Below are 12890 nucleotides of genomic sequence, written 5' to 3' on the forward strand. Positions count from 1 at the left end.
TCTGTTCGTGATTGATGTAGATTAAAAAAAGTAGGCGTTTTTTAATTTTTATGTGCCTTCTCAATATTCGTATCGATGTCACATTTCGATCGGCTCATTCTAATAGTGGAAACATTTATATTATCAATTTTACCGTCTTTAAACTCAGCATCTCTGATCAAAAACACAGGAGGGAGTGGGAGCAGATTAGTCACAATTACAGTAGGTATTTTTTGTGTGCAAAAACCCCGCATAAAGTTTGCAATTCGTAAGTTTTAAATCACTTTTACCCTTCCATTTCCGAAGGTAAAAGTCGGCAAATTGTATGGCCTCTAAGGAGATATTAATCTCGATCATAAAGTTGGTTATTTTCTTGAGGAAGACTCACAAGAAGAGGACAGAGGACGTTAGATTCCCGTCAAAATGTCAAAAATAAGTAGTGAGAAGGGCGCCTTAAAAATGACCATGTCAATGTCGATAAATGCAGTGAAACCAAAACACTGATGGGCAATTCTTAAAGAACAATACGGTCTGGATCCTTTCTCCATCATTTCGCCTTCCTAATCAAAAACAGCAGATCCACTTACGTGATGGCTACTGCAGTCAGGTGATTCTTGTTTCGTAGAAAATCACTGCACGAATGTAATTTGCTGGATCTGCAGGAGACTCTTATTCAACGCGATGACCATCTTCGATGAAGTCGGGCTGCTCCTAAGACCTACTGACCTGCACTACTTCCATTTACACTGATATTTTGCCATTGTTGCGGCATCGCGGAAGCTGAGCTAGTTTTGGAATTGCATTTTGATGGGGAAAACTCGATTATGTGCACTTTTACGGAAAAACAAATATATCGACGGTGAAAGTCAAAAACTGCGTATCTCTGTTGCGAGGTTTCAAAATCCCCGCTCCTATTTGATTTTTTAAAAAAAAAAAAACAAATCGACTTCTTTCCTTCAAGTTTTTTTTTCGAAATTTGTCTCCGAAAGAGGAGAAAAGTCACGTAGGTTTTTGAGCATCGACATCGAATAAAGACAAGTCTGTTAAAACAACAACGCTTCTAAAAATTCTATCCCTACGGTTCCTCCATGCTCCACTTTGAAGTCTATTTTGGACTCTAAGAACAAGTCAACGTATTTTGTGTGAAAATATGAAACTAATGAGACGAGAAAAACCGTCAATTGCTGTATAAGAATAATGTGTATCTCCATAATTGCAGCGTGTAAAATCTCCAATTGTATTTTCCTTGAGTAGAACTAATCAAAATGCTTTCTCACAATTGTGTGTACATTTTTCGAAGTAAGTAAGGGAAAATTCACACAAAAATTCAATAAAACTGTTGTCAATTTCCTTTTTAAAAGTAGAACATAAGCGGAGTGTACAAAGTTGCAATCCGAGATAATTCTTTTTTGACATCAGCCATCGATTGATTGGTCCGTTGGTGCTATAATTTGCACCGCATCCAGAAATCCATCAAATAGTCTTTGAATTGAACTGCCGTGCTAAGGAATAACGCCATATAAGCTTTCAGGCGTTGCCATATTTCCTAAAAGAAAAACCAAATTTACTGAGAAAATTGTGAATATTTTTTCTCAAACTTTTCAGTCAATTTTGTTCAAAAAATAATCTAAAATATCTGAAAATTTCAAGGGAAAAAAATGTACAACTTTCCTAAAAAATACATGTTTTATTCGCGGAAATGTGGCAACTCTCGAATTTTTATACGGCGTTTTTCCTTAGGCCCTGGATAGACGATCAAATTCCGAACCAATTCCGATCAAAGTAGACATGCTGATGACTGATGGTCACCATCTACCATCAAATTTTGACGGGCCGCACTATTTTGTTCAAAGTAGGATCAGAATGGAGTGCCACCATTCTTCATTTCCTGCCACAGGAAACATTTCTGCCAAGTTTTCATTTTAAAATGAAGCAAATTAATGAGTTTAAGACTGATGACTCCCGACACTTTGATGCTACTTTGATCGGAATTGGTTCGGGAATTAGATCGTCTATCCAGGGCTTTAGCACGGCAGTGAACACCTCTCACGATTTCCAGGAACAACGTGGCAAGTTGAAAACGGAGTGAAGTACCGGGCTCCAATTAGCCAACGGTCAACCGGTGAATCGATGATTGTTCCATACAAGCGCCGCAGACAAAAGCGAAGACGATCTAAATGTTATGACCTATTCCTCAAAGCTCCCCCCCCCCCCCTCGAATCGTGGCTCCCTCCTCAAGGAGACTACTCGCCAAGGTAGAATCACCGTTATTTTCTTTTCACAGACCTTACGAAACTTTGAGCTGGGACGTCATGTCTGGCTCTCGCGGAAGTTTCGATTCTAAAAGTCATATTCGCACTGCGCTGACGAGGAAGAAAGGGAATTGTGCGAAGTAACCATACGTACGTTGACTCCGCGCCAAATAAGTTTATGTACCTTGACAGAGTGGGGCAGAAAATCAACTGTCTTCAATTTAGCATTGGAAGTAAATGCAAGAATCGAGATGGTGGATCAATTGGATCATCTATAACTACATACTCTTCTCTCCCGAAAGAGTACTTTTCTCTCCCGAGAGTATACTTTCCCCTCCGGAGAGAATACTTTTCTATCGCCAGAGAATACTTTTCTCTTCTGAGAAAATAGTTTTCTCACCCGAGGGAATAGTTTTCTGCCCCGAGAGGATAATTTTCTCTCCAGAGAGGATAGTTTTGGCTCCCGAGAGAATATTGCATGAAAAAATTGTCCTCGCTTTGAAAGGTACATCCAAGCCCTACATTTTTAGATTTTTACAATTTTTTACTGTTTTATCCAAATGAGGATGGCTGAGATTTCAGCCGAAGCTGACATTTACGTGAAAATCAGCCTTGTTACCCGGTGAGTAATTTGTTTTATTATTGTATATCTTGTCCTGGGCTGCGGAGCATCAATCATATCTCATGTTTTAGTTTATGTTGAAACACAACTTTCCAGAATCAGAATCCCCCATAAAATGACCATAAAATACCACTCTCTATTGGTAACAATATTGATTAAAGAGATAAATGGTTTTCAACGTGTTTTGTGTGGTTGTTATCAATTCGCCTTCAGCTGCGTCCGCAGCAATTGTTGTTTCGGATATGTTGTGCGTGCTGAGCTCAGCTCACACGCAATTTGAAATTTTCATAGTAAATGCAGGTTTTCTACGGATTTTGATCAGCTTTTTATTTATTTGTCCATTGAATCTGTGGTGATCGGTTCACGTTTTTATTCCTCGTTCGATTCATGTCGATCGAATACATACCCTCTCGTTAAATGCAGACATCCTATCATACTCTTTTTTTAATCGAATAATTCGCCTTCTACTGCGTCTGCAGCAATTGTTGTTACGAATATGTTGTGCGTGCTGATTATGGTGCATTACATACTTGACTCTTTGAAGGCGTTTAATGTACGAAAGTAGAGCACCCTGTTGGAGGACAACAGAAGTGAGATTGAACAAATCGATTAATCCCTACTTTGTTTGTTCTCCGACAGATTGCGCTACTTGCGCACATAAAACGCCTTCAGAAAGTCGAGTATGTAATGCACCATAATCAGCACGCACAACATATTCGTAACAACAATTGCTGCAGACGCAGTAGAAGGCGAATTATTCGATTAAAAAAAAGAATATGATAGGATGTCTGCATTTAACGAGAGGGTATGTATTCGATCGACATGAATCGAACGAAGAATAAAAACTTGAACCGATCACCACCGATTCAATGGAAAAATAAATAAAAGAGCTGATCAAAATCCGTAGAAAACCTGCATTTACTATGAAAATTTCAAATCGCGGTATCTCGAAATTAGGATCAGCCAAGATTTTGATTTTTTGCGATGAACAGTCCACACGTACCATAGACTCACCCCCTGCAAACCATTTGAGTATACGTTTTTGTCGCTTTTTTTTTTTTTTTTTGTTGCTTCAAGGCCATTGTGTTAATGTCCTTTTATACTGAGTAAAGACAAAACGAATCTATTTCTGATTGGTTCCCTTATCTTTTTTATTTTTGTGCGATTTTTTCTGACTCCTATTCCTTTATTGAAAGTCTAGGAATCTACAGCCATCTATAGACAGCCCACCATAGACTAACCCCCTGCAAACCGTTTGAGGGTACATTTTTGTCGCAGTTTTGTTCTTGCTTCAAGACCACTGCAGTGGCGTGGCGTGAATAATCGATTATCGATATCTCGCCATTTGAAGCTATGGTAAAGAATCGATTACTAAGGTGTTCGCTGCGAACACCCTGATAATCGATCTTTTTTCATAGGTTTCAATGGCATAACAATCGATATATCGCAATTCACGCCACGCCACTGGACCACTGTGCCAAGGAATTCGAGGCTCACAACTCCTGATCCAGACGGAATCAAATATCTGGAATGGGGTCCCGAGCGGGTGATAAGATCGGGCGCTGAAAGCGTTACCAAATCCTGGAGGGGGTCGTGCGAGCCCGCGGTTGCGGCAAGAGCGGAGCGCGGAACTCTTGGATGTGGTCGAAAAATGAAATAAATGACATGAGAACATAGTCGCCGCGAACCGTGAACTCCGGCCTGCAATCTATTAACCTTTGCGTCGCCACGATCCCCGCCGTTGTCGGTTCGGACCGCCCAAAGGGCGATGGACTACACTCCCGTGCTAAGAAAAAACGCCGTATGAGCCTTTGGACATTGCCAGATTTCCTGTACTGAGAACCGAACATAATGGAAAAATTTTGAATATTTCTTGTCGAATTTTTCAGATAATTTTTCTCAACTTTTTAGTTGCATATCCGAAAATTTCACTGTGCAATATGCATGACTTTCCTCAAAAATACATGTTTTATCCGGAGAAATTTGGCAACACTTAAATGGACATACGACGTTTTTCCTTAGCAAGGCAGTCCACTGACGTGATGGCGAAGAGAGCAGTAAGTGTCAACTTTTTGAAATCGAGTTGCTTTCAAAATTCGTCTTATCTCTTTTAGATAAAATCCACAGAAATAGCTAAAACAGCAAAATTCATCTCAATCATATAAAAACGAGATATATGAGAAATCTATAAGTGCGCAAAAAATGGCGGAGTTTCAGGCAAGACGACAGTAAGTGACATTATTCCTTCAGAGAGCCAATGAAAACAGTGCTCTCAAGTAAATTGCCGCCTTTTTCTGCCAATTTCTAACCCGAAAATATGTTCGTTGTATGTCCAAAATTCAACCACGATTGCATGCAGGAAATATCACTTACGGCTGTCTTAACTAACACTAGCCTAGCATGGAAATTAATCATATTCTTTTCATTCAAGCCCGTGTCCCATCATCAAATGGACCCATCGAATTCTCATCAAATGCAAGATGAAGGGTTCATCAGTATTTGACGTCCCGCTAACTTTTGATGGCGAACTTGCGCGAAAACCAGTCGCCATCTTGCATTTGATGAGTATTTGATGGGTTCATTTGATCGTGGGACACGGGCTAAAATTGAAAAAAATTGGTCGATTTTTAATCATCTGAACGATTTCTAGGAGTCTTTCGGATATTCGGTAGCAATTTGACAAAGAACGGAGGCCTCTTTCAATACAATTTTCCACTCTGAAGCTACTGAGCCCATTTTCTCAAAACTTCATTCTTGCTTTTACGGCCCTCCTCGCTATCACGGAGGAAGCACACCTCCATCAGTTTCGGCAACATTGTAGTCACCTCCAAGCGAATCCGATTGGAGCATGGGGAGAGAGATCAGCTAAGCTCTGCTCCCAAAGTGAAAACCACCTAAGTCCAGAGAAAACCTTACGCGGACTCGGTGTTTTGGCAGAATGGGAGTCGATCTCATCTCGCAAATGGGATCCCCAAGTCACGAATCGGCGCCTGCCCCTCCCTTGCGCGGACTCGAGATCGCCGCAGAAAAATACTGAGGAAAAACGACGTATAGGCATTTGGATTTTGCCAAATTTTGTCTTGTGAAATCATACTTTTTGAAGAAAATCGTGAATATTTCCCCTTGAGATTTTTAAAGAGATGAGGTTGAGTTATGACTTTTATTCTGTGGAAAATCCAAAAAAAGGTGCTGGAAAATTACTCAGAAAATCGGGTTTTTAGCGGCAAAATTTGACAACGTCTGAATGTTCTTACGGTTTTTATCCTCGGTGCGATAAAATATAACCAAACTCCGTTTTCACATTATCCCTGAGAAGCATGGAGTCTTATGAACAACATGACTCTCCTTAAAGTTAAGTTACGTTGGACATCAAAGCCACGAGAATAAGCACCGAATTATATTGCCTTGTTGGGCAAACATTCCGGCATGTAGGGTTACTGCGGACTGATTTAGGCACGTATGGCGTCATGTATAATCCTGGGTCCATGGGTAGGTATTGATGAATGGTTATTCAGACCAATAGAGGAGATAAGCATAGATTATTAGAGAGTTCCTTGTTTAAGAATGAATAAAAATCATGGTGTAAACAATTGTAAGATACGTTACAATGACTAGAATCGAATTTTGCAACGTTGCAAATCATCGCTCGCGTTTTATATTTTCGAACGAAAAAAGTAACCGGCAGTTTCTTTTGAAATTGAGTGTGAATTTTCTCACTCATTCAAAAAAATGTGTAGGTTAATTCAAAGTGATTTGTTTTAAGAAAATAAAACGCAATCGGAGAATCTAAACGCTGTAATTTATTACAGCGTTTAAACTTTTTCGATTATAAGTATCAATTTTTTTACAAAACGGATGTATATATTTCATAAGTCATTATACATAAAACGACGTTTGGCTGCCATCACTAAAAAAAAAAAAAAAAAGTTCACTGTATTTTTCTGAGGACAGGCAAAAATCAGTAAATTTTTTATTGACTATTGCAGACTTAAAGACTATGGGCCTGTTGCAAACTTTTGCTAGAGCAAAACTAAGAGTTGTTTCTTATAGATAATGCCTCAAAAATCACGATGAGCGCATCGGCAAAGTCTGAAATGCACTCATAACTTCACAGTCTGCGTAAGAAATTTGCGGTTTTTTGAGCTTCCCGCTTCAAAAGCGATACTACGGCACAGGTGAACATTTTGTAAGAGGAGTCGTTCCATCGTCGGCAATACTCATCATGGCCGACGCCAATCCGCCAAAACACGTGTGATGGGACGAGATAATACCTGAACTGGATTAGACCAGATAACAATCGGCGTGTTTTAACGTTCATGTTTTCCACGCCCGCATTGATTGACCTTGAACTCTCCTCGAATTACGCGCAAAACTGCGCGCAAGTGTCGGCCATGATGAATATCGCCGACGATGGAGCGACTCCTCTAACAAAATGTTCACCTACGCCGTAGTATCGTTTTTGAAGCGGGAAGCTTAAAAAAACGCAAATTTCTTACGCAGATTGTGAAGTTATGAGTGCATTTCAGACTTTGCCGATGCGCTCATCGTGATTTTTGAGGCATTATCTACAAGAAACAACTCTTATTTTTGCTCTAGCAAAAGTTTGCAACAGGCCCATTGCACTTTTGTCTTTTCAAAAAAAAATTGTATTGTTTCGAATTAACAACCGTGGATACGGATCCATTTCTCCATGTGGAAAACGACGATTTCATGTGAAATTTTGACAAAATGGTCTCACATCTCCGCTGAGGATTCATGAATATTTCTGGAGATTTAAACGCCAGGATAAGAAAAGTGTTCGCTCACCGTAGCGCGGGCATCCCCTTCATTGCAACCTCAACTCCCGCTTTTTATCAATGGTGATGCATGAATGATCGATTATCGATAATTCACCATTTGAAGCTATGGTAAAAGATCGATTATTATAATGTGGCCGTTGCGAACACCCTAATTATCGATCCTTTTACATGGGTTTAAATGGGAGATCTATCGATGTACCCAAAAGCACGCCACGCCACTGCTTTTTATGAGCTTAGAAGTTTCTTTCAGAGGAGACCAGCGGCATCATTGTGTCTCTGCCAAAATATATATGTAAGAATAAGAAAAAAGCGAGCCCTATAGGCACGCTTAAAAAAGAATAAGAAGAAAAAAAGCGTGATTAGTTGGTACATACGTTTATTTGGTGCTTTTAACATCTGAGCTATTAACACCTTAGAGGAGAGATCAAAATAGTGTAGTACAGAATTTAAAAAATTTATAAAGTAGGGTCACAAAAGGGTAGTACACAAAATTAAAAGATAGGGCAAGGAATGAATACATTAAATTTGGAGATTAATTCGTTTGAGAAAGAGAGGGATTTCATGAAAAATCTTTGAAAGAATGCTTTTGAGATCAGAAAATGGGAGGGAAAATTTTGGATCTTTTGAATTTCTGACGCGTGCATATGATCAATGGAAGCTCAATAAGCTACCCGGGAATATTAAAGGCTCTACAAGGTCTTTTTTAATGTTTTTTTGCTTTGTTTGATTTGTTACATCTTCCTTAACATTTTAACTCAGTCAAATTTTCTTAGTATTAACATAAAAAATTCAACAAAATTTATAATTAAAAAATCTGAAAAAAAGAAGAAAAAGAGAAATCATCGTACCAGGACAGTACCTTCATACTCAAAGGTCAATGACTTTCTGATCTATAATTATAGACAATGTACGCAAGTCGGCATGTCGTTGCAGGTGAAATGCCTTCAATTTAGAGAGTATGCAATACGCTAATGTGCGGTCCCCATGTGCCCGCCCAGCACCCGGGCTTCTAGGCGCTCTTACTTACATTATTTTAAGGAAGGCAATTCTTGAAATATACGGTTTTAATTTTTATTTTTCATTAAAGAATTCAACAAACTCAAAAATAAGAAAAACAATTTTTTCATCAATAACAACGATGATTTCAACATCATGATACATACTCGGAATAATATATTCTATTTTACTCTCCCAGGCTAACGCTTAATTTAATTTGACTTTATATTTGAAATTTAAACAGAACTTTTACTTTATCCTTCTTTAACTGGGCTCCATTAGCTGGACAGTTTTTTTTTTAATTTTTTTTTTTTTTTTTAACATATACATTTTTCACCTTTCCTTCTTACCTTAACTTAATATTGTATCAATCTTAAGTTTCGTCTATTTTCTTAAAATATAAAATTAACTTCACGACTTTGTTCAAGGTGAGGATCGGATAGTTTTAGTAAAATCATTTTGACGAATGGGCCAAGCTTTAAAGGAAGGGACGAAGCCACATCAAATTTTGGACCAATAAAATGAGATTTGGAATTTTACGCCCTCTTTAAACTCAATGATAGAGATTAAGTTTGACGCCTACTTTCATGATCAAAATATTTTTTCTCAGCCTCAAATTTTTAATTGTAGGATAAGTGCGACATAAAAAAAACTTAATTTACGCCATTTTTATCGTTACCATATTTTCACGACAGAGGAGAACCGACGGAGCTTCGACAAAAATCTATGAACATGGCAATTGCGGCATTCACTTGAATAAAGGCTCGAACTAAGCTTTTGCAATTTGTAAACTGAAATTGTTTTGGGTTAATCTAGGCTTTAGCCTTTTTATAATATCCTTGAAAAATAATGTCTATGATGGGAGGCTCCCTTGACCTCTATGCCGCTTTTTCCGGTCAAAACCAAGCTAAATGACAAATGTGAAATTCGCCAAGTTTCACTCAACAAAATATTCTTCGCAAAGTTCATGGAGTAGTAGAATTATAGACTCTGTCAGGTAGAAAAATTATTTCAAAACGTAAATTTGCTTTTCAAATTCAATTCAATTTTCTTGCGTATTTTTATCGCAAAGCAATGCAAACATGTACCCCTATCAACGAGTGCTGTAAAAAACGAATACAGTCAACTCAAAAACCAAAACACCGTCGTGTTTGTGAGGTCTGTAGCTTTTCAAAGCAACCAAGCTCAACTCGATAAATCCTCACCTTCCAGGCAAAGTATCACAAGCGCCATGCGACGTTTAAAAATTTCCGCCGCTATTTTATTTTTTTACAGAGAAATTGTTCAACGAAGCTGTCCGAAAATTTCACTGAATTTTCTTTGTGCTGCCGATAAAATTTAGTGAAATTTCCAAACAGATTCAACCAACGATTTCTCAGTAAAGAAATAAGATGGCGGCGGAAATTTTTAAACGTCGCATGGCGCTTGTGATACTTTGCCTGGAAGGTGACGATTTATATTTGAAGAAAGTTATGAATATTTGACCTATAATTTTCAGAACGTTCCGATAAAATTACCAACAAAATAATCTGAAAAATCGGAAGATAAATATTCTCGAAAGTTCGTGATTTGTCGGAGAAAATTTGGCAACGTCTGAGAGTTCATACGGCGCTTTTCCTTAGCACGACAGCATTGGCTAAAATCGTCGAAATTTTTAAACGTCGCATGGCGCTTGTGATAGTGTGATACTTTGCCTAGAAGGTGACGAAATCATTTTCAAAGAAATGGCGGGAAAATACCGGAAACTTTCTGACCACACCTCGTATTTTAAACGAGTGTGACAAATAACGTCGAAGAAATCAATTTTGGATTTTGTGCGTTTCATACACCAATACTGAGGGTTTCGTAACGCCGGCATCGATCCCCTCTCCCCCAAGATCGTTACGTTATTGATGAACACTCCCTTATTATAGATGGCTCCCCTCTTCCATTTCGGTCGGAATTCAGGAATCCTTTATGCGCTACATCTACAGGGTGATCCAAAAGTCCCTTCCACCCCCTCTAACTTTTTACCTAATTAATATTTTGAAACGAAACTTTGGGGATACGTGTGAATTGACGTATTTGGGGGTCCGAAACCCCCCTTAAAATTAGTTTGAAGTAATTTCTGTGATTTTTACTTAAAAAAGCTTACAGTTTGGTAAATTTTCCCGTTTTATTTTTTTCATTACGATAATTTGAACCGGAGTTATGATTTTGTCAAAATAGGTCAAATTTGACCTTTGACCTATCATAACTCGGTCAAAAATTAAGATATTGATCTGCGATTTGCGCCAAAATTCTTAATTTTTTATGCTCTTTCGAATGAAGTATCACAAGATAGGGGTTGCTAAATGAAAAAAAAAATGGGGTCCGCAGCCCCTCCCCACGGGGGGGGGGGGGGCTAAAATTTTGGGGGCCCCCAAAAGTAGCTAACATTGATCGATAAACATCGCCAAAGTTTCGTTTCAAAATATTAATCAGGTAAAATTTTAGAAGGGGTGGAAGGGACTTTTGGGACACCCTGTATGTATATATGCCCGCAGTAGAAGTCAAAATAGTTTAAAACAAATTGTTGATTGCAATACATTAGTGTTGCACTAGCGTACCCAGGAGATATGTTTGTTTGGTAAAATTGGTCTTTGATTTTACTTCCAATAATTCAAGATTATAAATGAATCAACACTTAAAAATCACATATGTATATAATTAATTATGGAAACGATTGTAAAATGAGATTATAAAATATACTTCTTATGACAATCGTGACAGTAGCTTTGAGAGAGAAAAAATCTGCAGGAAAAGTTACAATAATAATCTATCAAATCTCTGCCGCCTTACCAATAGCCGTGAACCGATCGACACTAATTTAATCGACGAATTCTTTTTAAAAAAAACGCTGTACAAACGCTTTAAAGTGACAATAATGCCAACAAACTTTACAAAAACTTCATGAATAAGTTGAAAACTGCTGACGCTGCAAGTTTGAATAATCGCATTGAACACAGTGCGGCCGGCGCAAGGCTGGCGGTGCGCACGGCGCAAAACGCATTGTAGCGCCTTACAAGACCGCAGGATACTTCATGCATTGCGCGTACAGCACGGTACACACGGTACGCCGGGTACGCGCTTTGCAACGCGCGCATATTATAGCGCCTTACAAGTCTGCAGGATACTTCATGCATTGCGCGTATACCACAGTGAGTGCTCAGGTCGTTGGAAAGTCGTATTTTCTTGGTGTCGAACCTACCTTGGTGCACATAATTTCCGAACAGTGCACACCACGAGCATGTAATTCTAGGATCATAGGATCGTATAGATTTTGCAATCTTGTAGGTTTTCCGCTAATAATCCTCGGCCGCTTCGAGGAGCCAGTCCGCTTCTGATCTTAATAACTGGGATTCAGAAATTCGGACGATGTTCAATTTTTTTTCTTGATGACAATAGTACAGAAAACAGAACGAACGAAAATATCAGGTCGAAATTTTCTTTGATTTTGTTTAAAATCAAATAGGCGCTTCTGATTCTTTGCGCCTGTTTTTACGATTGATTAAAGGGAAAATATGTTAAACCAACAAAAAAATAACTCTAGCTCATACTAACTCCCCCCCCCCCCAAAAAAAAGGAAATTTAGTTCCTTTTCATTTAATTTAGTTGAAGTAATAAATTATTTCAATACAAATTAGAGAATCTGCAAGCCTGAATATTTTTGCAAAAGATCGATCCAAAATAACAGTGCATCTCTTCTGTATTTGTTATCCAGCCGGAGAAATTGATTCAGTACTAAGACAGTGCAATTTTCTAGTGATCCAACTTGATCCCATTGTATGTTGTCATTTCCAGTTGTTGGATTTCTGTGGATTGTAAAAAGAGAAAGAGACTCATTAATTTACTGACTTGTCTGAATATTTTGGAATTAGCTAAGCGTCGGAAGGAAGGACCGTGAATGTTATACCGGTATCTTATATTTAATATCAATGAATTATCTGATACATTAAATGGACGTATTTCTGCCAAACGGAACCATGAACATCAAGACATGAGCCCTGAGACCCATAAGAGTATATACATAACAGGGCTCTAGTTATAATGCACATAGTTCCGTTTGACAGAAATACATCCAAATGAGAGTAAACTTAACTGAATTTCAGGACTTCGTGGACTGTTTTGACAAAAAAAAAAAAAATACAAGAAAGGTCAAGTTTTATAAACACTGAGCAAATGCAATATTTCCTTGAAGTATGCATTTTAATTTGCTGTATC

This window comes from Bemisia tabaci, chromosome 9 (genome assembly GCF_918797505.1).
Source record: "Bemisia tabaci chromosome 9, PGI_BMITA_v3".
In the NCBI taxonomy this organism is placed as follows: domain Eukaryota; kingdom Metazoa; phylum Arthropoda; class Insecta; order Hemiptera; family Aleyrodidae; genus Bemisia; species Bemisia tabaci.